The sequence below is a fragment of the Spermophilus citellus genome (assembly GCF_964194105.1).
Source record: "Spermophilus citellus genome assembly, chromosome: 4".
In the NCBI taxonomy this organism is placed as follows: domain Eukaryota; kingdom Metazoa; phylum Chordata; class Mammalia; order Rodentia; family Sciuridae; genus Spermophilus; species Spermophilus citellus.
In genome coordinates, this window is record NC_138185.1 from 201554727 (window position 1) to 201578949 (window position 24223).

General features: G+C 52.3%; 2 long non-coding RNA genes across 4 annotated transcripts in view; one reads left to right on the forward strand and one right to left on the reverse strand.

The window, feature by feature from the left end:
- Positions 1 to 7075: 7075 nt before the first annotated feature.
- Positions 7076 to 15421, reverse strand: LOC308647053. Its single transcript, XR_014021570.1, has 3 exons — positions 15297 to 15421; positions 13685 to 13827; positions 7076 to 7880 (listed from the first exon to the last, which is right to left on the reverse strand). It is a non-coding gene; the product is annotated as an uncharacterized lncRNA (long non-coding RNA).
- An 8223-nt stretch (positions 15422 to 23644) lies between these two features.
- The window catches only part of LOC308647578, a 3702-nt gene continuing 3123 nt past the window's right edge, over positions 23645 to 24223 (forward strand). For 2 of the 3 annotated variants that reach the window (XR_014021660.1, XR_014021661.1), the window contains exon 1: positions 23645 to 24055. This is a non-coding gene — a long non-coding RNA (uncharacterized lncRNA). The remainder of the gene's footprint in view (positions 24056 to 24223) is intronic. The other variant, XR_014021662.1, reaches the window with a different exon arrangement.

Below are 24223 nucleotides of genomic sequence, written 5' to 3' on the forward strand. Positions count from 1 at the left end.
TCAACCTGTAATAAATTATTTGTTGAAGGCCTGATTTGTACAGAGGTGCACACCTGTCATCCCAGCCAGCGACTCAGGAGGCTGAGACAGGAGGATCCCAAGTTCAAAGCCAGCCTCAGCAACTCAGTGAGACCTTGTCTTAAAATAAAAAGGGCTGAGGATGTGGCTCAGTGCTTAAGCGCCCCTAGGTTCAATCCCAAGTATTAAAAAAAAAAAAAAAGATTTGTTGATCTCCCATGACAATTTGTTGATCTCCCATACGTACCACGGTTTGCTCACACTCAAACCTGGTCTGGTCTCTCTCCTGGTAAAATCCTTCCATGGATTCCCATGGAGCTGGAGAAACACAGAGACAGGTAACTTTGAGGCCCTTTGTCACCAGGCACTTTCGTGCCCCCTGGGGGCAAGACAGCTCTGTCCAGGAGGAAGACTGGAGCCTTTTCCAGCCAGGCTTACTCTAAATCCCTCCTTGCAGGACTCACTTCCTGCCTTCAACTCTTAAGCAATCCCTCCCCTTAATTTCCCCCAGTTCTCAGGCTCCCAAGATGCTGGAAGCGCCCCCACCCCCCAACCCAGATAGCTCCTGAGCTTCCCAAGGAGGAAGTCCACCTCCACAGCTCCCTGAGGGTGATGGCGGTCAGCAGGGCTCACCACTGCCCTGGTGGACGGATGGACGGCCAGGCCTGCGACCCAGCCTGGCAGTTCTGCCCAGATGCATGCCCAGGGCTGCTGCAGATGCCACATAGAGCCAGTGCCAGGACCTGGGCCCAGCAGAGACCCAGGTCCCTCAGCCCCGTGTCCCAAGGGCAGCAGCAGGCTGGCTCTCTGCTGCTCCAGGCCTGGCTGCCCTCCATTTTGTATTCAAGACCTGTTTGCTGCTTTGATGAGGCAGGAACATTTTCCAGCTGCCCCGCACACACTCCTCTCTGCATTATTCATGGACTCCTGTCGCTGCTACCAACAGACAGGCTGCTCTCAGGCCCATTCAGAGAGTAACACAGTCGAGGCCTTGGTGAAATGGTGCCCCTCCCACCTGCCCTTTCTAAGTCACAGCTTCGAGAAGGGTTTGGAGGGCCCCAAAAGCCTCTTGGTGTCACTGGGCCCTTTTGCTTATTTACTGCTTCTTATCCAGACCCACGACCCACTCTCAGGCTGGACAGGGATTTTGGAAAGCTGAGAGAGATGAACTTCTTTTTTTTTTTTTTTTTTTTTTTTTTTTTGAGATACAGCCTAGCTAAGTTGCTGATTTGAAGGCACCTGGCTACAGATGAGTTTTTGGGTTTTTTTTTATATACTGGGGATTGAACTCAGGGGCACTCAACCACTGAGCCACATCCCCAGCCCATTTTGTATTTTATTTAGAGACAGGGTCTCACTGAGTTGCTGAGGCTGGCTTTGAACAAAGGATCCTCCTGCCTCAGCCTCCTGAGCTGCTGGGTTGACAGGCATACACCACTGTGCCCTGCTAGAGATGAGTTAAAAGGATCTTTCCAGAGAGCAGAGTCAGAGGTCTCCTGCTCTGGTCTGTCTGTGAGTTAAATCCAGGGTCCTGCAAGTCCAAGGTCTACCTCGTTGCCTCTCAAGCAAGGCAGGTCTCACGGGCCCCCATCCTCCCTTACCACCTTTCCAGGGGTCTGCACTGGGGGACCTGGGGATGTCTCTGGACCTGGGCACCTCGGAACAGCATTTGTGCTGGACCATGTTCCTGCCCTCTGGGCCAGCTGTCTTTTGTCCCCACCCAGGACTGGTGAGAGGCTGCTTTGGGCAGTTCACGTGCTGGGCTGCATTTGTACCCCTCACCCCCATGTCCACCTCTGCCCATTTGCTTCTCCCTTTGTGAAAACAGGACACTGTACCAAAATGGTCACCATGGGGCACGAGCACGCCCTCCTTTCTCCGCCCAGGGTGTGATCCTGGCCTGCTCTCTTGCCCAGTCTTCCCAACTCTCTCCAGGGATGCTGCCCGTTCTCAGATAAGCCCTGGGGACCCCAGGAGGGTGTCACAGCCCCCTCCCCAGAGCAAGGAAATGGGAGTGGTGACATCTCCTCCAAGGCTCTCCAGTGGCCTGCCTCAGCTTCCCCATTGGATGCACAGAGAAGGTTCCAGAAGGGTCCCAACTGCACTGGTGGGGGCAGGGATGCTGCGACCATCGAGTCATTGTGCTCTGTGCAGTCACCGGATTGTCACATTTATTATGCAAAAGCTCCTTGAGGTAGGGGCTGTCCCTCTTGATGGATAAAGAAACGAGCTCAGAGACGTTGTGTGGCCATGGTCACGCGGCTGACAAACAGTGGAGCTCAGGTTCTCATCAAGCCCCCCTGAGAGACAGCTCTGGGGCGGGGGCAGGCATGGGCGACGGCCCACAAGCCTTCCCCACCCGGTCCCCGTCCTCCCATACCACCTTTCCAGAGGCCGGCACTGGGGGACCTGGGGAAGCCACACCCATCTGGTTGGGGATGTGGTGGCTCTGCCTGCCCCTGAAGGACCCAACTGCTCATCAGCAGCACCGGTATCCAAGCAACCAGCCTCCGGCTTCAGATAAGCGGAAACAGCTGGAGCTGCTGGGTGTGGGAAGCCAGGGGGAGGGGCAAGACCGGCCAGCCAGTGGGCAGGCGTTATTTTGAGCCTGAGCTAGGACCCTCCCCATCAGCTTGTCCTTACCATGGCTGGGGAGTGGGGGGCATTTCCAGGGCCTGCCCGGCTGTGAACCTGGCACAATTCAGAGCAAGTGAGGGCACAGCGCCGAGCCTTCTCTCTCCTGGACAAGGGAAGGAAGAAATTTGGTGGCAGGCTGCCAGGTGAAGGGTCCTAGGCTCTCTTGATAAACAGCAGCCTCCAGGTCGACCTCTCAGCCCCCAGGAGAGGGCCAGGCCAGCCTGAGTACAGGGTCGCTCACCCCCATCCCACTGCACCCCGGAAGGGCTGCAGGCCCTGCAGGGGGAGGGGAGCTGCAAGCAGAGCGGCCAAGCACACAGTCCCACCAGCCAGGGCGGCTCAGGCTCAGCTCTGCTGTGACAGGCCTGGCCATGCTTCTCTGAGCCTCAGTTTCCTCATCTGTAAAATGGAGACAAAGGCCCACCCTGCAGGCTGGAGGTAGGAAAGAAGGTAGGAAGGCAGGTGACAGGCCCAGCCTGGTGCCTGGCACCCGAGGTGCTGATGTGGCTCTCCCTCCTGGCCTCTGGTCCCGCCCTGCCCAGCCTGGACCTCTGTCCCCGTAGGATTCTGTCTCCTCCAGGCTATTTCTGTCCCCTGCTCTAAAGGTCAGTGCCTTTCCCGGGATGTGGCAGCTGCCGCCTCTTTTCCACCTCTAAGCAGCATTAGTCCCATGGCCAGGGGCTGGAGGTCACCCCAGGTGGCTTCCCCCCTGCTTTCGCACAGGATTGGTCTGGGCATGCCCACCCTCCCACACACAGGGTCTCCCAGGGCCACCTGCAGGCCTGGAGCAGGGCCTTGTTAGACTGACACTTGTCACATCGGTGGCCAGAACCTCCCTGCCCTCCCTTCAGCGCTAGGACTTCCCTGCCCACAGCCCACGGCGGCCTCCCTGTGCCTCTTTCCCTGGGTCCAGCTCCAGGGGGAACAGGCCCTCCGTGAGGCAGAATGGCTGCTTCTCCAGGAGGCTTCAGGAAAGGGCAGGAAGCCACAGCTCGCCCACCCAGGCAGGTCTTCCCAAGAGTTGGGAAGACTGGGCTTCCCCAGGAGCCTCAGAGCTCCTCTCCCCTCCCTCTGTCCTCCGGCTGCCAGGGGCCACTCCCCCCATCCATGGCCTTCAGGTCTAGGGTCTGTGGCTGGGGGACCCGTGACCAGCAGGAGGTGGCCATCGTGTAATTGAGGTGTCCCTCATCCCCAGCATTAGTGCAGACTGCCACCTGCCCCTGAGGCAGGGCCTTCTGTGGCCTAGCCAGACCTCCTCGGTGACAGGATGGCTCCCTCCAGACTCCCCTGAAAAGACAGCGGGAGGCTAAACCCACCCATGTGACCACCCTCGCGGCCTCCCTGCTAACACTGTGGACAGTGAAGCTTTCTGTTCAGGGCACCCTGCGTCCCCCTACAGTCCCTCAGAGAGGGGACCACAGCTTGTTCTGTTGCATGGAGGATGCAGCAGAGGCCCCAGTCTGGCTGCTCCTGTTGCTCCCCTCCATGCGGGAGTCCCACACCCACCAGGTGTCCTGACACAGGGGCAGGGGTCGGAGGTGACTCTTCCTGCCCAGCCACACTAGGAAGGAGGGCTGAGAGGATGGGCACCCCGGCCTGGGCTGGGGACCTGGGGACCGTGGAGGCCCCGTTCACAGTGGCGGACAGGAATAATCAAGTAAGGGCCCAGCTTCGCCAAGCCAGCCTTCCCCACTTCCCGGGCTGGGGGAGGGAGACAGAGAGGGGTACCCCCCACCCCAGCCCTGCCCCCCAGGCACCCTCAATCCACTGATGCAGAACAGTCAGAGGGGAACTCAGACTCAAAGGCTGATAAACAGAAGTGAAGGGGGCTTGGGAGGAACATTCCAAAACTAAAAATAGCAGGGTCAGCCGCTGGGAGAGCAGCAGCCGGAGCCCCTCCCCTCCAAGGCGCCCAGCCAGCCAGGCCCCACCTCCAGCTCCCCATTGGGCCCCCAGCCTGGGGAGTCTGGAAGGCCCATCTGCTATGACCACCCCCACATCACCTCCCAGACCCCACCGACAGCTAGAAAGCCCACCCCAGATAGGCCCGCTCCCCGACCACGTCCACTGGGAAGGCCAGGCCCGCCTTCCCTCTTAGGGTTTCAACAGAACCCAGGTTTGCAGTTCTATCAGCAAAGATAGGGGACTTGAGATGAGGGAGGAGGTCGCTCCCTGCAGCACGCCCCCTCTGTTGGAAAGCCATTCTGTTCCCATAGATGGGGAGGGGCATGGAGGACGAAGAAAGTTCCAGAAGAAAACTCATGACCAGACCCTGCTAGGCTGGGCCTTCCCCGTGCCTCACTTCATCCTCACAGAAGGTGGATGTTGTCCTGTCCCCATTTTCCAGAGGTGAAAACTGAGGCTCACAAATGCAAAGAAAGAAGCAAAATCCTCAGAGGCCGTCCAGGAGCGGGTGAGTCCCCATGGCCAGGGGCTACCCCTGGGGCACATGTTCTCCCTCAGCGACTTGGTCTCCCCACTCCAGCAGCTCCGGCTGCTCTGAGGGATCCATTACAGCAGCTGAGAGAAGCCCTGGAGAGGAGCAGTCCTGCCTGCCAGAGTCCAGAGCCTTCTGGAAATGTCAGCCCAGTCCCCACACCCGCGGCAGGAGTCGGCAGCCCGTGCCTGACCCCAGGGAGCTCCTCTCCCTGAGGACACCCGGGTGGGGGGTGGGGGTTCTTTCCCCTGGTGGCAGCTGCTACTGTCCTGATCAGCCCTGCTGCGATGTGGGTGCACTCAGACGATGACACCTTGGGGTGTCCAGCCTGAGAGCAGAGGAGGTTCAGGGGACCTGCTGTCTCCAACATCTCCAGAGGCAGGAGGATGCCCTTTCCCCAAGAGCCAGGAGGCCTTGAGCAGGCCAGTGAGCCGTGGGCCTGCTCTGCCCACACAGGCCTGGTCCTCTCCGCGCCTGTGGCCAGGAGGAAACCTGAGGCCATTAGACCCAGGGCAAGCGCAGTGCCCTGAGATGAGATTCAGCCACTGTCCCTCCAGACGAGCGCTGGTCTGTCTGTCTGTTCTTTAAGGAAACTGAAGGCAGCCGCGTAGCTGTTGTCCTCCGGAGAGGCAGGAAAGCAAGAAGAAAGGGGCACTCAGAACCCAGGACCTCACCTCCTTGTGGTCCGGCTTCCTTATCATGGATGCCCTGCATCCTGCCCACCTCTGCTTACACACACCTGATGACGAGAGGCTCCTCCCCGTGAGAACCTTCTGGGGATTGAACCCAGGGATGCTTAACCACTGAGCCACATCATGAGCCCCCCCCCTTTTTTTTTTTGAGACAGGCTCTGGGTGAGTTGCTCAGGACTTTGCTCTGTTGCTGAGGCTGGCCTCAAATTTGTGATCCTGCCTCAGCCTCCCAAGTTGCTGGGATGGCAGGTATGTGCCACCACAACCAGCAAAGATAGAGCCCTTTCTCGTGGTTGGGCCCAGGCCGACTTTCATACTCTAGAACTGGAGATAAAAGTGGAAAGAATGAGGTGATTCAAAGCTGTGCCAAAGGGGTTGATAATAACCGCTACCCAAGCTCTGCTCCCGTGACTCCTTATGTCACTGACACCCCAGTGGAGGCGCCATTCACATGGGGCTCTTTATTTAGCAGGAGTGGGAGCTTTTACTGCCCAGCCCTCATAGACTCTGGGGAAAGCTTCTCTCCGGTCCAATAAATGTGGGGCCTTTCTTTCTTTCACAGTGTGGACATTGCATTGTTCGTGAGGCTTGTGGGGCTCCTTGGTCAAGCATTCAGGAGTCCCAAGACTGGTCCCACTCTCCACAGACCAGCCCATGCCATGCCCTCTCACTCCTACAGTACCCAGGTCTCACTGCCACCCACTCTTCTCCATCCACCCTAACCTGTCTAAACCCTCATCTCTCACCTCCTAACTGCTCAATTTCCAGAGAAGTATCCTGCTGCCCACCTCACCCCCAATTCTTTCTCCACTTAGAAGCCAAAGTACTGTTGCATGTCATTTGCCTGGTCAAACCTTACAATGGTTGCACAGTGCACTCCAAATAAAAAACAAACTCCACCTTGAGGATTCCAAGATTCTTCAGCACTGGCCCTCTCATCACTCTGGCCTTCCAAGAGCACACTAGGCTCCTACTCGCCACAGGACCTTTGTACATGCTATTCCTCTCCCTGGAACATCATTCTGTTAGCTCTTCACATGTCTGGCTCATTCTCAACCTTCAGGTCTCAGCTAGAATATCACCTTCTCAGAAACACCTCCCATAACTGCCTTATCTAAATTAGATTCCCTTTTGTATTCTATGTTACATCGACTTTTATTTCACCAATATCATTTACAATGTACTGATGTACTCGCTCACTCATTTGTGTTACTGGCTGTCTGCCACACTGAAATGTAAGCCACATGAGATCAGGGACCTTGTTGTCTTACCAACTGCTGGACCTGCTGCATCCTGTATAGGGCCCAGCACCTGCAGGCACACAAAGAGCATTTGTTGGATGATAAAATAGTACCCTTGCCCCTGGCTAGGCTACAGAGGGTTTAGAATCCAGACCTCCTTGGAAACAGAGAGATGGACAGGAAATGGCCCAAGGGCCTCCAGAGTCCCATCAAAGGAGGAATGCAAACCAGAAAAACTGGTCATGCTGGCACACACCTGTAATCCCAGTTACTTGGGAGGCCGAGGCAGGAGGATCTCAAGTTTGAGGTCTGAGCAGCTCAGCAAGACTCTGTTTCAAAATGTACAATAAAAAGGGCAGTAAGGGTGCTACCAAAACTAAAACTGGGTCTTGGAGGAGAGCTGGAGTGAGAGGAGGAAACCAGGGGAGGTTGGTCTCGGGGTGATGAACACAGGTGGGCCTGGGCACAAGGGGACTTCCTCTAGCCACGCCCTCCACCCTCATCCCATCTTCCAGTAGCAAGCACAGCACATTTCTGGTAGGAAGACTGGAGCAGGTGCCAGGATTCCAAAGAAGTTCCCTTTGGCCAGACAGTTCTCCTGCACAGGTAGCTGTGTGCTTACAGCTCTGTGTCACTGTGCACCTGCCCCACCACCACGCCCCATGTCACAGAGTGGAAGGGCAGCAGAGATCTTCTGGGAGCACATGAGGTCAACACTAGAGTGTTCGATACCCGCCTGCAGCATCTGTGCACGTACAACAGGGGGTGGGCTGCTCCCCACACTCACAAGAAGCTGGACACACTTTATGGCCCAAGAAAAAAAATCTCTGCCTGCCACAGCTCGTAAAGGGAACCCTATAGCAAATAAAAACAAAATAGGGCTATGATGAGATTTGTGGAAAACCAATTTGAATGCTAGGATGACTTTAAAAAAAAAAATCACCAGGTGTGGTGGCACACACACCGGTGATCCCAGTGACTTGGGAGGCTGAGGCAGGAGGTTCATGAGTTCAAAGCCAGCCTCAGCAAAAGTGAGGTGCTAAGCAGCTCAGTGAGACCCTGCCTCTAAATAAAATACAAAATAGGCTGAGGATGTGGCTCAGTGGTCAAGTGCTCCTGAGTTTAATCCCTGGTATCAAAAAATAAAATAAAATAGAAAATAAAAAAGGAATGGGGATGTGGCTCAGTAGTAAAGCACCCCTGGATCCGATCCCCAATATTAAGTAAATAAATAACATATTTAGGTAACACAATTGTATGAGGGTGTATGTGGGCTGTGAGGGGCTGTACATTTTGGTCTTGGCAGGGTGCTGGAGAGTGTGTGTCTGGGGTGGTAAGTTTGCATGTGGATAGAGTCCGTCTCTCTCCTTGGCTTCACGCAGTGCTTTCTTACCTCTCTCCAAGTCACTTTCGGTCATCACACTTGTGCATCCCCACCATGATCCAAGTCACTGAGGCTCAGGGGTGGGGAAGAGGGAGGAGAGGAGCTGGACCTGGATGGTGCATGGGTACCCTCCTCACTGTCTATTGGGGGTGGGGGCACGGCCTCCATGTACCTGCTGCTCAAGTCAAAGCCCTGGGACACACCCTGGCCTGTCCCCTCATCATCTGTCTTCCAACCAAGCACCAAATTCCCACACGTGCACCTCTTCAATGGCTCTGCTTTCCTCCCACCTCCCCCCAGTGCTCACCCCTGGATCGCTGTGGAGGCCTCCCCTGGCCTCTCCCACCCACCCTCCCCATCTTCCCTGGGTCCTCCTGGCCATCTCCAACGCACAACTTGCCATCCAAGGCCAAGGAGGTCTCTGTGACCCTGTCACCCCATGGCCTGGCTCCACAGCATGACAGCCCCTCCCCCCCTCTGCCCCTCCCCCCTCCCTCATCACCTTCTCCCCAGAGCACAAGACACAGTGGCACTGCCTGGTGACACCCTGGGCCAAGACAAGCCGTCCGATTTTTCCTCCTCGCTGAGCTGGGTAACGCTGTGGTGACAGACGAGGCCCCGAGAAGAGCCAGGCAGCACCAGTGCCCGGGCAGCCGCTGGGGTCGCCATGGAAACCGCGGCAGCACCTCCCAGGCCTGGCCTTTCCCTCTGCCTTTTCTGGCAGGGTTCCTCAGCCACCCCGAAACCCATTCACCAGGCGAGACGGGCCTCACCCCTGCCCCCTCCCTGTCCTTCTGTCCCCTTTGGCCAACTCTCCCTCCCTGCTCCTCCCGGCCACCTCCCTTCTGCCGCCTTGGCCCCAGCGCAGGGAGGGAAGCGGGGCCAGCAAAGGACGCGATTTTCCATTCTAAGCCGATTTCCCCTCGACAGGCTGCGAGCCCTTTCATGCATTTTCCCCTATTATCATAAAGGCAGGAACTTGCATTAGGATGAATGAGCAGAAACTCCGGGCTTTGTCAGAGCCTTGGCAGAACGCCAGGCAAAGAATGACCTAAAACACTCAGAATTAAATGGAGCTGGAGAGGGGGTGGAGATCCCCTGTCGGGCGAGAAACGGAAAGGGGAGGGGGTGGCCCTTAGGTCTCTAATTAGAATAATAGAGAATTCGAGATGTGCCAAGCACTGTGCTTTACAAGCTCTCTACACATATTTTCCTTAAATCCTCATAAAACGCCTGTATCCCGTTCATCTTTCTGTTTTTATGCCTGGTGAAATGATGGATCAGAGACATCAAGGAAGGGGCCCAAGATTGCCCAGCCAGTGAGCGAGGGAGTGGAATTGGAATCTTTCAGACCCTGCACCCAGAACTATAACTTCAAGGTCACCTTCCTGAGGGCTGGTTCAGGGATCCACAGAGAGTTCCTGTCACCCAGACCCTCCACTGCAGCCTTTCTTCAAAAGGTGCTCCCCACTTTTACTGTCAGTATAATTATGCAAATCAGACTTGCTGCCCCAGATCAGATAAAGATGGGGAAGCCCCAGGCAGAAGGAACAGGGCCCCTCAACGCCCAGCTCAGGTAAGTTGGTGCTGACTGTAGGGCAGAAACCAGGCTTTATATACCTCCAGGTCCCATGTTAGTCTAACAGTGTAGCACTCTGGCCCAGGGCCGGGGCCAGCAAATGTTTAGCTGAGTGAGCCACCCCCTCCAGATCCATAGTCACCTCCCACACCCCTGTTTCCCTGCCCTCTACTCCTCTTCCCACAGCTCAGGAGCTGACCTCTGAGGACTGTCAGAGAGTCCTCTTGCTCTTTGGCTTCTGATTGGTTCCCGCCCATGGGAGGAGGGTGCAGGCCATGGGGCAGGAAGAGAAGCAGGTCTGGGTATTGACTCCCCATCTGCTCCCCTGCTGGGCCTTGGTGGGCCGTTCTCCTCCACAGGAGCAGTTCCTGGCCTTGGTCTGCTCCTGAGGCTCAGCTGGGCTTCTGATTGCCTCCCCTTCCCAGTGGGGGGTTAGCCCTGGGATTCCTCACACTTCCTGTTGTTTCTCACCTTATCTGCAACCTTAGAAATGGTGCTTCCATTGAAGTCCCCTGGAGAGCCCTATTCAATTTCCTTTCCTTCCAAGACAGGGGCCCAAGTTCCCACCATCTTTTTTTGTAGGTGACAGGGATACAGCAGTGAACAGAACAAAAACTCCTGCCCTCAAGGATCTGGAGTGGAATAAGGACAGACAGTAAACAAACGAGTTTTAAAAATATACTGTGAGGAAGGGATAAGAGGCATGCATGAGGGGCTGGGGATGTGGCTCAAGCGGTAGCGCGCTCGCCTGGCATGCGTGCGGCCCGGGTTCGATCCTCAGCACCACATACCAACAAAGATGTTGTGTCCGCCGAGAACTAAAAATAAATATTAAAAATTCTCTCTCTCTCTAAAAAAAAAAAAAAAAAAAAAAAAAAAAGAGGCATGCATGAACCCAAGAATCAATGAGTGCATCACTTAGAGGGCATGATGAGACTTCAGAGGTGGTCTGAAAACCCCTCTCTTTACAAATGAAAGCAAGAAAGCCCAGAGAGGATACTTAAGGTCACACAGCGAATTATTGGTAAAAGCTGGGCTGGATTCCAGCCGCCCTTGGCCTGGCCACAGCTGGGGCCTGAGAGATGCACTTCAACCCGTGGAAGTCAGGGAGGTGGGGGATGCAAGAGTCTTTGAAGTTCCTTCTCCTTCTCTTTCCCCTCTTTAAGAATAATCTTCCAGAAGCAATAGCAAGGACAGAGATGGTGTTGGCAGCTGAACAGAATGAAATCTCCCAGCGGGAGCATCCATCTTCAAAGGGTACAGTGACCACTCACTCAAGTAGAGGGCGCCATGGGCCCTGGAGCTGTCCTGAAGGGGCCTGTGGGTGGAAGGGCACTGGGGCTGCCCAGTGGTGGGAAGTGGGGGAGGGAGGCTCACGCCGCAGCCTGGCCCTTAGGAAGGGTATTGTTCTTTTGTTGCCCCAGCTCATGTGCAGGGTTTGGCTGGGAACCTGCAACTGCCCTTGGTGACTGGGTCATCTGTTTCCCAAGCCCCACGATTCTTGCCATTCCATCCGGCTCTCCATCTTGGCATGTCCCCAGTGCTGTACTGTGGGGAAGGAATCGGCAACAGTCGCTTATGGGTTCTGTAGCCAAGCTCAGCGGCCACCTTATCTCGAGGTGCCATGCTCCTTGCCACCCCCCTGCGCAGTGCAGCTATCCCCACCACCTTACAGAAGAGCAAACAGGCTCGGGAGCCGAGTGACTTAAGCCGAAGAGCAGGAAATCGAAGAGAGATGATTCAAACCCAGGCTTGGCTCCTGGGGAAGCCTGGCTCTTTCCTCATTGCCTGCAGACTCCTACCAGCAGGCTTCCTGGAACCTGCTAGAACACCCTCTTGACTGGCCCACAATAAGGACCACTAATGGCACTCCTTCCCCTTTCCATGTCACCTCAGAGCTGGAGGCTCAGTAGCTCATGCCTCCTCTGTGGCCCTTAGAGTCTTGGGTCCACGCTCAGAGCAGCTTCTCGACCATGTGGCCCTGCACCTGGCTCTTGGCCCAGTGGCCAGGCTGAGGTTGCTATGGCAATGCCCAACCCTTGGACAGCCTCGTGGGCCCCACAAGCCACTGGAATGTCTCAGAAATACCATCCTTCAGGCCAGCATCCAAACCGCCTCTCCCAGACGGCCACTCTCATTGCAAGCCACAGGAAAACCCTTTCAGATTGTGTCCTGATTTTCAGTTTGGAAAACAGATGGCCACCATTGCAAAGCTCTCCACACGCCCTCTTATTTCCTTTTTGCTTTCCATTCCATTCTCTTTGTCCAATATCGTGCTGTGGTTACAAGCACAGAAGGAACTTGAGCTGAAATTTCAGTTCTTCCATTTCTTCCCAGTCCTCCCAACTTGGACTCCTCACTTGGGCCTCAGCTTCCTCACCCTTTGTGGGAAGGATAATAATTGTACCTGCATCTTGGTCTTTTTGTGCAGATGGATTCTTCTTTTTTTTTGTTTGTTTGGGGTGTGCTAGGGATTAAACCCCTTGTGCACACTAGGCACCTTACCACTGAACCACATCTCCAGCCCAGATGAATGATTCTTAATGAATCAGACTCAGCACCACCTTCTCCAAGAGCCTTCTCAGACTTCTACTGACTTACTTATCCCTGCTCTGGGCACCCCAACCTCCTTCCCTATTTTGTTTCTCTCCTTTTTTTTTTAAAGAGAGAGTGAGGGGGAGAGAGAGAGAGAGAGAATTTTAATATTTATTTTTTAGCAGACACAACATCTTTGTTGGTATGTGGTGCTGAGGATCGAACCCGGGTCGCACGCATGCCAGGCGAGCGCGCTACCGCTTGAGCCACATCCCCAGTCCTATTTTGTTTTTCTCCATAGCATCTATCAACACCCGACATACTAAATCTTTCCCTCATCTTGGTTACTGTCTTCCCTCCACTAGATTGTAAACTCCATGAGGACAGGGATTTTAAAATCTGTTTCTGAGACCATGTGTCCAGTGTCTAGAACAGCAGGGCCTGACGAATATCCATGGACCAAAGGGGCTGGGCATTTTCAAGGGGTGTGGTTCTAAGCTCTTTGTTTTTAGGCACGGTTCTCACTAAGTTGGCCCTGTGACACCCCCAGGTATCCTATCGGTGACAAGTTCCGCTTCCTCAAATGTTGAAGTCTGAACATTAGAGAAGCACGCCAAGGCAAGAGTGGAAAGCAGGTTTTGTTTAAAAAATAGTAACACAGACTTCTCCTGGGAGGGAGAAGGAGGCCACAGCTGGTGTCCTGGTATCCCAAGAAGTGACAGCTGCCTGTCCCTTTTATACATTTTAGGTATTCTTTGTTCTCCTTCCCTCTTCCTCCTAATCGCTCTCCTTCCTGTACCCAGGAGATGCTGGTGGGATGGCCCAAAGGTGAGAAGCAGGTGGGCTGGAAGGGCCCAGGTGGAGGGATGGGGCAGGAAGGGAGCGGTATTATTAATTAGCCGCTCCCTGTCTGTTCAGGGGGTGCTTCATTAACCGTCTTCAGGGAGGGGCCGTGTAGGCTGGTAATCCTGAACCCAAGGGCTCTGGTGGTCTCCTACTTCCCAGACCCAAACCTGCCGCCATCTTTACTATCCATGGATCACCTATCTACACTGACTGCCGGTCTTTAATTCTTGCTTCCCTGGCTGGTCTTGAACTCACAATCCTCCTGCCTCAGCCTCCTGAGTAGCTGGAATCACAGGTGGTGATTCTGGGTCTTACCAAGGTGGATTCAGAGTCTGGCACAGGCCTGGCTGTGGACAGTGCTGGCATGTGTGGTGTTGGTCTTGACTGCTGTGTGCACGTCTTCCTTCACTCTCCTTCGCCACACCCATGGGCTCCCAGTGAGGCCACAGAAAACCCTGCTGGGAGTCCACAGAGGGGTGCCAAGGTGGAGGCAGTTTCCTGACCCATAAACCCCACTTGTGGACCCACCCCACCGTTGGGGGGTGGCAACCAGTCAACTTGCTCAGGGCTAGGCTACAACAGAAAAGAGCTCTGGGGGCTGGCCACAGAGAGGGCAGGAAAACCAGCTCCTCCCCAGGCATGGGGCGAGAGGGGACCACAACCTGTGTCCTGCGTTCATGTGAGTAAATGTCAGCCATGGAAAGATGGGGGCTTGGGAAAGGGCAAAAGCACTGAGGTAGAACAGTAACAATGACACCCCCTCCCATTCCTCCAGCCAGAGATCTTCTCCCAAATCACCATCATGATTACTCTCTTACTGGGGTGGAATAGAGAAGACGGGAATTAAGAAACAAAAGGGGAAAAAAATAGTTCTCCAGGCTCTGAGTCCGCCAAAGCCAGACAGCCAGGACACACTTGCTAGTTTCTCTATTTTGACAGATTCCCTCAGTGTTTTCAGAGGTCCACATCTGAGCAGCAGAGCCCTCCCTGATCAATGCCCATCCACAGAGGAGGTAATAACCAAGGCACGCCTGGCAGCACCTGGAGTAGAAACATAACAGGCACCTCCATCATGGTGTCTCCACTCCTAAGGAAAGGAATGCTCCACTCCTGCGTTCCCAGCAGAGTCTGGGAGGGGACCCTGAGCTGTCAATAACCCAGCCAGAGGTTGTATTTGTTCTTTTACCAGATAGTAAATATCTTGCCTAAAGACAGAGCTGGCCACTGAGAGAGCAAGAATTCTCAACCAGATCTGTTTCCAACTGTGGTCCAGGGACCCACGCGCGCGTCCACACAAACCCTGTGTGGCCCTAAGGCTTGTGTTCCCTTACGAACTGTTCCTCATCTGTGTGCATGAATACAATGTGGCTGTGTCCCAGACACAATTCTAGGCACTGGGGATCCAGCAGGGCCAAGCAAAATCTAGCAGAAGTCTTTGCAGCCAAGGGCTTTTATCGAGGGAGGGGAATGGACAGACAGAAAAGAAGATACCACAAGTAATTCTGTGAAGGAAATTAAAAAACAAACAAACAAAAAAAAACCCCACAATGACGTGGAATGAGTGGCAGATGGACCTCCTTAGGTAGATAGCCAGGTTAGGTCTCTGAGGAAATGACACCTATGCTGAAACTTGGGTCAGCCACAGAAAGACGGTAGGACAAGCTAGAACTAGGGCCTGCTGCCAGGACAGTCCCAGTGCAAGCATGTTGTCGTGAGTGTCACTGCTGTAGCCTCTCCTATCAGTCAATAGTAGTCCATGCCCAAAATAGGTTACCCGCCACTTACTCCGAGTGCAGCGGGAGGCCATGGGAGGAAATGACGTGATTGGGGTTTTGAAAAGATTTCACTGGCTGCTTCATGAAGAAAAAATTAGACTAAGCACATGGAAGAAGAGCCGGGCCATGCATGCTGGGACTTGTCCTCTTACCAGTTTCCAGCGGTGGCAACCTTTAGGAAAGACCCCAAAGATCCCACCCAGACTCAACCCGTGAGCCAGTCCTGGGCATTTCTGGGAGGGTCCTCAGCACTCTGGGCCCTCTCCGCAGGTTTCCGTTGTCCTTTCTTGGGAAGCCCGTCCACCCAGGGAGGGACACGCCCCTGCTCCGCTCCCCACCTGCGCCGGCCCGCGCAGGTCTGGTCCTGGCCGGAGCCCAGAGCCGGCCAGAGCCCACCCCGCCTCCCTGCAGGAAGCCGGCTGGCGGCGCCTGCTGCGTGACCTTGGGCTGCAAAGTCGGGCGTTTGCAAAGTCAAAGCGAGTCACTTCCTCCCGCGGGCCTCCCCGGGGCGCGCGGCGGGGCAGCCACTCCCTGCCCCCTCGCCGCTGGCCTGGGGCTGGCGCTGGCAAGCACGCAAAATGCTCCTGCTCACGACGACGCCCCGCGCCCGAGGTTCATTTGTCACCCGCTGCTGACTCAGCACTTCTGGGAAAGGCTTTTCCCAGTTTTAGAGGAGGCCCGGAAATGAGCGGGCCAGGCTTCCTTCCCATCCTCCTAGGACGTGTGTGTGTGTGTGTGTGTGTGTGTGTGTGTGTGTGTGTATGTGTGTGTGTGTTTCCGTATCTGGTTGTAGGTCTGCTGCGCGTCTTTCATGGAGGCTGTATGTACCTTTTAGCTGTGTGTCTGTGTGCACCCCCTGCGGTCTTTCCATGTGTCTGGGCTTTCATGTGCACATCTGTACCTATCATGTGCCTGGCGTATCTGTGTGTCTGTCATCTCTGGGTCTGGGGGAGTGTGTGTGTGCTTCCCCAACACATCACAGGCCTCTAACTCAGTCCCAGCATCCTCCCCATGAGACTTTTTTTTTTATTTGAGACAGGGTCTCAGGAAATTGCTGAGGGTTCACTAAGTGGCTGAGGCTTGGCCTCAAACTTAAAATCCTACTGTCTCAGCCTCCCAAATTGCTGGGGATAGAGGCAATGCGCTACCACACCCAGCTGCTGCTGAGACTTCTTGAGGCCACTGGTAACAAATAGCTCCCACCACTCTACCTCCAACCCTGAAACATAGGGCCTCAGGGGCTGAGAGCACAGGCTTTGAAGATGGCACAGTGGCACATGCCTGTCAACTTGGGAGGTGGAGGCAGTAGAATCTCAAGTTCAAAGCCAGCTGCAGTAATTTAGTGAGGCCCTGTTTCAAAATAAAAATATAAAAGGGCCCTTTTTATATTTTTATTTTGAAACAGGGCCTCACTAAATTGCTGCAAAGTGGTAAACCGCCCCTGGGTTCAATCTTTAGCACCAAATATAAATAAACAAACAAATAAATAACCAAACAGCACAGGCCCTGGGTTCGGCCAGATCTAGGTGTCCACACTGGCTCTGCACTTGCCAGCAGTGACCTTGAAGAAGACACCTTTTCCCCAAGCCTCTTTTTTAATATTTTATTTCTTTTTTTTTTTTTTTTTAAAGAGAGAGTGAGAGAGGAGAGTGAGAGAGAGAGAGAGTGAGAGAGAATTTTTTAATATTTATTTTTTTTTTTTTTTAGTTCTTGGCGGACACAACATCTTTGTTGGTATGTGGTGCTGAGGATCGAACCTGGGCCGCACGCATGCCAGGCGAGCGCTCTACCACTTGAGCCACATCCCCAGCCCCAATATTTTATTTCTTTTAGTTGTAGTTGGACACAATACCTTCATTTTATTTATTTACTTTTATGTGGTGCTGAGGATTGAACCCAGCGCCTTGCACATGCTAGGTGAGTGCTCTATTGCTGAGCCACAACCCCAGCACCCCCCACCAAGCCCCTTTTATTAAGTAGAGGTGATCACATCTCCTGAAAGGAGATCATGGCGGGAGGGGTCTGGCATAGCACGCGCAGCTAAGGGTGCCTGTTACCTCTTAAAACACTAGCCAGCGTCAGGCACACAGCCAGGTTCTACTGAACAGCCCTCAAGAACAAAAGCACTGAGCGGCCCCTGCCTTGGCTGCTGGGGACAGAGCTGGTGGAGAGAGGGTGGCCTGGATTAGGAGCAGGGTTAGAGCAGTTTGCATGACAGCCACTGTGAGGAGAGAAAAGTGATGACCTGATTTAGCACCGCCTTGGGCAGCCAGGAAAGTGAGAAGAGTGCAGGCAAGGAGCTGGGGAGCAGTCCTGCCCCTCTCCAGACCAAGTGCTGCCTGGGACCCCCAGCACCAGCCAGGGTGTCCACCCCAGCCCCAGAGCAGTCCCACCAGGCTGTGTCCCAGGGGATGTCCACATTCATTTGCTCTTTTTCTTCTTGTTGTGGTGGTGAGGCTGGAGGTCTCACCCAAGGGCCCTGAGCATGTCTAGTAAGCACCCTGTTGCTGAGCTCCGTCCTTAGCCTTGTTCTCTTTCCTGAACAATCCTGTGAAGGAGTTTCTTAGCACCCTCACTTTGCGGCTTAGAAAACTGAAGCTCTGGTGGTTACCTCCCAAGCTCACAGTGCTGACAGGTGACAGAGAGAATGACCCTGGCATTCCAGTTACCTGTCAGGCAGTCCTGGATGTGTACATCAGACAGACACCAGCTCACCCTGGAGGATCCCCTCCGCCCATGGGCAGAACTCCCACATGCTGGCTGGAACACACCACTAGCTCCCACAGCAAGTTCTTCCCAGAGCCAAGCAAGCCTTGCTCCCACTTATTAAAAGTGGCTTTTTGCAGGGTGCAGAGGTGACTCCGGAGGCTGAAACCGGAGGACAGCAAGTTTGAAGCCAGTGTTGGCAATTTAGGGAGGCCCTATCTCAAATTAAAACATTAACAATAATAATAATTATTATTACATAATAATTATTATTAATTATTATTATTATTATTATTATTATTATTATTATTATTATTATCCCTATTTTGTATTTTTCTTTAAATTTAGAGACAGGATCTCACTGAGTTGTTTAGCACCTCGAATTTGCTGAGGCTGGCTTTGAACTCATGATTCTCCTATCTCAGCCTCCAAGCTGCTGGGATTACAGGCGTGCGTCACCAAGCCTGGCAAAAGCCACTGTAAAAAAATTTATTTTGGATCTTGATATCAAAACAAACAAACAAACAAATAACCCAATCAATAAATGATGATGACGACAGCATATAGCTCAGTGGTATGGTGCCTGCCCCTGTATTCAATCACCAGTACCAAATTTTTTAAAATTTTCATTTATTTATTTTTTATTAAATTATTTATTTATTCTAGTTTGTTAAATACCATGACAGAATGCAATGCATTTCATATTACACATATAAAGCACAATTTTTCAAGTCACTGATTGTATACAAAGTATTTTCACACCATTCGTGTCTTCATACATGTACTTAGGGTAATGATGTCTAACTCATTCCACTTCTTTCCTACCCCCTTACCCCCTCCTGCCTTCTCCCTCCCCTTTGCCCTATCTAAAGTTCCTCCATTCCTCTCATGCTCCCCACCATCAACATTATGAGTCAGCATCCTCATCTCAAAGAAAACATTTGACCTTTGTTTTTGGGGGGATTGGTTTACTTAGCATTATATTCTCCAACTCCATCCATTTACCTGCAAATGCCATGATTTTATTCTCTTAATGCTGAGTAATGTTCCATTGTGTATATATACCAAGGTTTTCCTATCCTTTCATCTACTGAAGGGCATCTAGGTTGGTTCAACAACTTAGCTATTGTGAATTATGCTGCTATAAACATTGATGTGGCTGTGTCCCTGTAACATGCTGTTTTTAAGTCCTCTGAGTATAAGCAGAGGAGAGGGATAGCTGGGTCAAATGGTGGTTCCATTCTCAGTTTTTTTTTAAATTTTTTTTAATATTTATTTTTTTTAGTTATCGGCGGACACAACATCTTTGTTTGTATGTGGTGCTGAGGATCGAACCCGGTCCACATGCATGCCAGGCCAGCGCACTACCGCTTGAGCCACATCCCCAGCCTAAGTTTTTTTTTTTTTTTTAAGCTATTTTTTTTTTCATAAGTAGCTGACCATCATCTATCTTCTCTCATTTTTATATCCCGTTTTTTCTGTGACACTATTTCTCTTGAGCTTTTTTTTTTTTTTAAAGAGAGAGAATTTTTTTAATATTTATTTATTTATTTATTTTTCAGTTCTCAGCAGACACAACATCTTTGTTTTTATGCGGTGCTGGGCCGCACGCATGCCAAGCAAGCGAGCTACCGCTTGAGCCACATCCCCAGCCCCCCATTCTCAGTTTTCCAAGGAATCTCCACACTGCTTTCCAGATTGGCTGCACCACTTTGCATTCCCACCAGCAATGTATGTGCGCCTTTTCCCCCACATCCTCAACAACACTTATTGTTGTTTGTATTCTTGATAGCTGCCATTCTGACTGGTGTGAGATGAAATCTTAGAGTAGTTCTGATTTGGATTTCTAGAGATGTTGAACATTTTTTCATGTTTGTTGATTGATTGTATATCCTCTTCTGAGAAGTGTCTGTTCAGTTTCTTGGCCTTTATTGATTGATTAGGTTATTTTTTTTTTTTTTTTTGGTGTCAAGATCCAAAAAAAAAATTTTTTACAGTGGCTTTTGCAAGGCTTGGTGACGCACGCCTGTAATCCCAGCAGCTTGGAGGCTGAGATAGGAAAATCATGAGTTCAAAGCCAGCCTCAGCAAAAGCGAGGCGCTAAACAACTCAGTGAGACCCTGTCTCTAAATTTAAAGAAAAATACAAAATAGGGATGGGGATGTGGCTCAGTGGTCGAGTGCCCCCACCCAAAAACGAGTGGAAGCTTGAAGTCCAAGAGACTCCAATTCATGCCTCTGTTGTTAATGAGCCATGTGGCCTGACAACCCTCTCTGAATCTGTCTCCACATCTGCAAAATGCGGGAGGCTGCACCCAGTTTCTTCCAGATCACACATTGTCCCAGATGTTGAGACCTAGATCATGGCTAGGTCTGCACTGTCATGTGCTACCATGAACCTAGACACTGGAGAGGGGGAACCTCCCCACATTTCCCCAGATCCCAGCTCTCCCTGAGAAAGCCAGCAGACAGCAGGCCCACATGGACAAATGGAACCAGCACAGGTGTCCTGGTCCCTAGAGATAGGACTTACAAGGAACCCAAAGTGGAAGAGAGCACCAAAGACCTTCCTTCATCCCCATTTCCATCCCTTCCTACTCAGGGGAACCCCATGTCTAGACAGGACACTGGATTCTCTACGCTGGCCTGGGTGGTTTCACAGGTGAGGCCAAGAGTCATTTCTGCTTTTAGGGCCTGTGACTACTAAAGAGAAAGGGGTGTGGCTTCTCTGGCCTCCATGACTCACAGGGGTTGTCCCAGCATGGGGTGGGGACCCTGCAAATCAGACAGGCCCATTTCTGTCCAGACACAGTTGGGGCGGATGGTGGGCGGCTGCCGCCTGTCCTTACATGGGGCTAAAGGGGCCAGCCATTCAGTGACTCACCCACTTACCCAGCCAGCTGAAACCCTGGCCCCACCCTTCCCTTCTCCTGCTACCCACAAAGCCTCCTAACGTAGCACCTGGTCACACTGAGACTAAGCTAGCAAAAGACATGTCTAAAGGTTGGTGATAACACAGGGCCATATCACCATTTCAGTAACCAATCTGAAACCACCGCCTACCTCTGGGCTTCTGGTGTGTGTGTGATTTTATGTACCTGCCCCTTATCATTTAAATTGCTTGAGTATTTGTTCTTGTAGCCAAAGGGACTCAGCAGCTATGAACAGATTTGAGCCTAGTGGCCTCCTAGGGCTGTTATTTTAGCTCAGTCTTCCAGCAACAGTCTTCAGAAATCCCCAGGGGTCCCTGAGAAGCCCAGGGGAAATCTGATGGGAACAGGTGTGGTGACTTTGAGGAGTGTAGGTCTGGTGTAGGGTGTAAACTATGGAGAACATAAAGGGAAAATTGTGGCCCATTTCCAGCTGTCAGGGGGTGAAGGCCAGCAGTGTGCAGAATTGACTACTCCAGAGCAGTTTTTTTCCGGATTGTGGGAGGAGACTCATTAGTGGATCATGTGATCAAGTTTAGCGGCTCACAACCATAATATATATATATATATATATATATATATATATATATATATATGTGTGTGTGTGTGTGTGTGTGTGTGTGTGTGTGTGTGTTACCACTGTTGGCTGGTGAGGAGTCCTTGCTTCCCCAATGTTGAAGAATACCACCAGAGAAGCATGCCAGCAAGGTCAGAGTGGAAAATTAGAAGTTTATTAAAGGACAGCAGAAAAGACTTCTCCCGGAGGAAGAAGGGGACCCAAGAGGTGGAATCCACTGAAGGGCGAATGTGTTCACCTTTTTATAGTTTTTGGTGATGGAATGTAGGTGGGAAGGCCCGGAGGGTTGGGACACAGGTGGGCCGAAAGTAATCTGGGCACTTCAAGTCAGTATCTTCAAGTTTGCTGTTCATTAACATTTCTTTTTTTTTTTTTTTTTAAAGAGAGAGTGAGAGAGGGGAGAGAGAGAGAGAGAGAGAGAGAATTTTTAATATTTATTTTTCAGTTCTCGGCGGACACAACATCTTTGTTGGTATGTGGTGCTGAGGATCGAACCCGTGTTGCACGCATGCCAGGCGAGCGCCACATCCCCATTAACATTTCTTTGGGATGGGCTATCTTCAAATCTGTTGGGGGCTGTTTCCTGGACTTCATTAACATTCTGAGAGTTGCTCAACTTTTTCCGGGAATTCATTCTCAACATGGCCTCCATTTTAGATTTCACTCCATATTAGACCCGATTTACCTAACTACACTGACTACCTAATTTTAAATCTGGCTTCATAGGGCTGGGGGTATAGTCTTCAGTGGTAGATCATGTGCTTACCATGTGGAAGACTTTTGGGTTCAATCCCCAGCACCTAAAAGTTTAAAGAAAAAAAAAAAGCCATGTATGGTGGCGCATACGTGAATCGCAACAACTTGGGAGGTCGAGGCAGGAGGATTGCAAGTTCCAGGCCAGCCTCTGCAATATAGCAAAGCCCTAAGCATCTTAAGCAACTTAGTGAGACCCTGTCTCAGGTAACAGATAAAAAAGGGCTGGGCATGTGGCTCAGTGGAAAAGCTTCCGTAGGTTCAATTCCTGATAACAAAACAAAACAAAACAAAAAGCAGCATAGAATGCAAACACATAATGTAGGAATGTAGGGCTTTGGAGAGTTTTTGCTTCTGTGTATCTGAATGGGCAGATTCTCAGGTAAGTAATGGGTTGAGACATGAAATGCCATTTCTTAGTGTGACTTGTGATTTTAAAATGGAATTGGCACAGCAGCCCAGGCCTATAATCCTAGCTGCTCAGGGAGCTGAGGCAGAAGGATCTCACGTTTGAGACAGTCTGAGCAATTTAGTAAGACCCTGTCTCCAAAAATGAACAGGGCTGGGGATGTAGCTTGGTGATGGATGGCTCCTGGGTTCCATACCTTGTACCACAAAATACATACATACATATGTGAAAGTTAGGCTCTGGAAACAGGAGTGGAGACAGAAGTGTGCCCTGTGTGTGTGTGTGTGTGTGTGTGTGTGTGTGTGTGTTGGGGAGCGTAGGGACCCTGTCCATCTGACTTCTAGTAGTGCCAGCATCTGCGGGTCCATCCCTTTAGCAGGAAGGGAGAGATGGCAGTTTTAACCCAGATCCCTCATCTCCAGAACATCTTCATGCTTCCACAACCTTTCTGTGTAAATCTGTCAAAATCTTTGGATTGAGCTTTCCAGGTCCAGGTGACCAGCACCACCTTGTCCCCATTCCTGGTCCTCTAGAGACCACGCGGGGAGGCAGAGGGCGGGAGCAGGAGTCAGGACAGCCAGTTGGGTTTTCTCCTCCCAGTTTCCACTATTTGGCAGAACCTTGAATGGGGGGATGGGGGGGGGGACAGAAAAAACTAGAAAGCTCGACTTCTGCCACCAGGGCCGGAAGCCCCGCTGTGGCCCCAGCCCGCGGTTAGCCCCTGTTTGTCATTTTGCAAATCTGTTCAACCCACCTCCGGTGAAAACTCCCAGCCTCACCCCGGGAGGCAATGACTAATTACAAAACACATTTTCTCTCCTTTCCGCCGGGCTCGGTCCCCGCCCACAACGCCCCCGCCTGTCCCAGCGCGCCACAGACCGCCGCGCCGAGCCGCGGGACCCGCTGAATGAACTCTTGGCCCGGCCTCCTCCGCAGACCTCGCCCGGGGTGCTTTCCGCCCCGCTCCGCGTTACTTTCGCTTTCTAGTCACTCTCGCTCGCCCTGGAGCTCCTAGCCCCGGTCCTTTCTCAAGGTGGGGGCCACCGATGAGACCCGGGTGCCCCTAAGTCAACAGTTGTCAGCAAATATTTACCGGGCACATTCTGTTCCAGGTTCTAGGTGTGCAATGGGAGCAAGACAAGCGAGGTTCTTGCACGGACAGCACTTCTAGAAGCCTAGGATGCAGGGATTTCAATCCAAAGATTAAAAACAGTGGACAAAGGCCCTGCGGCTTAATACACAGTGCTAGAGAAGCGCGCATGCGTGCTTGGTGTTAGGGACAGCCTGGACAGCCTTGGGGGAGCCAGGGAGGGTTCCCTGGACAGAGAGAAGTCTGGACAGAGGCCTGTAGGATGACTTGGAGTCAGCTGTTAGCCATGCAAACAAGGGTTCTTCCAGGCCAGCGAACAGCCTGTGAGTGGTGCCATTTCAATAAGGCTGGCTGGAGCCGCAGGATCTGGATAGCATAAGGAGAGGGAGGAGCCCAAGCCAACAGGACCTTGAAAGCCTCCTAAACCATTTGGACTTTTTCCTGAGGGTAATGGGGCGCCCTTGAAGGATCTCATGTCAGAGTGACATATTGCTCAGAATGGAGTTGAAGGGCAAGGGTAGATATAGGTCAGGAGGCTGATGTTTGGGAGAGGGGAATGGACCCAAGAGATGTTTAAGACACAGGAAAATGGGATGTGGAGGTTAGGTTAGAGCC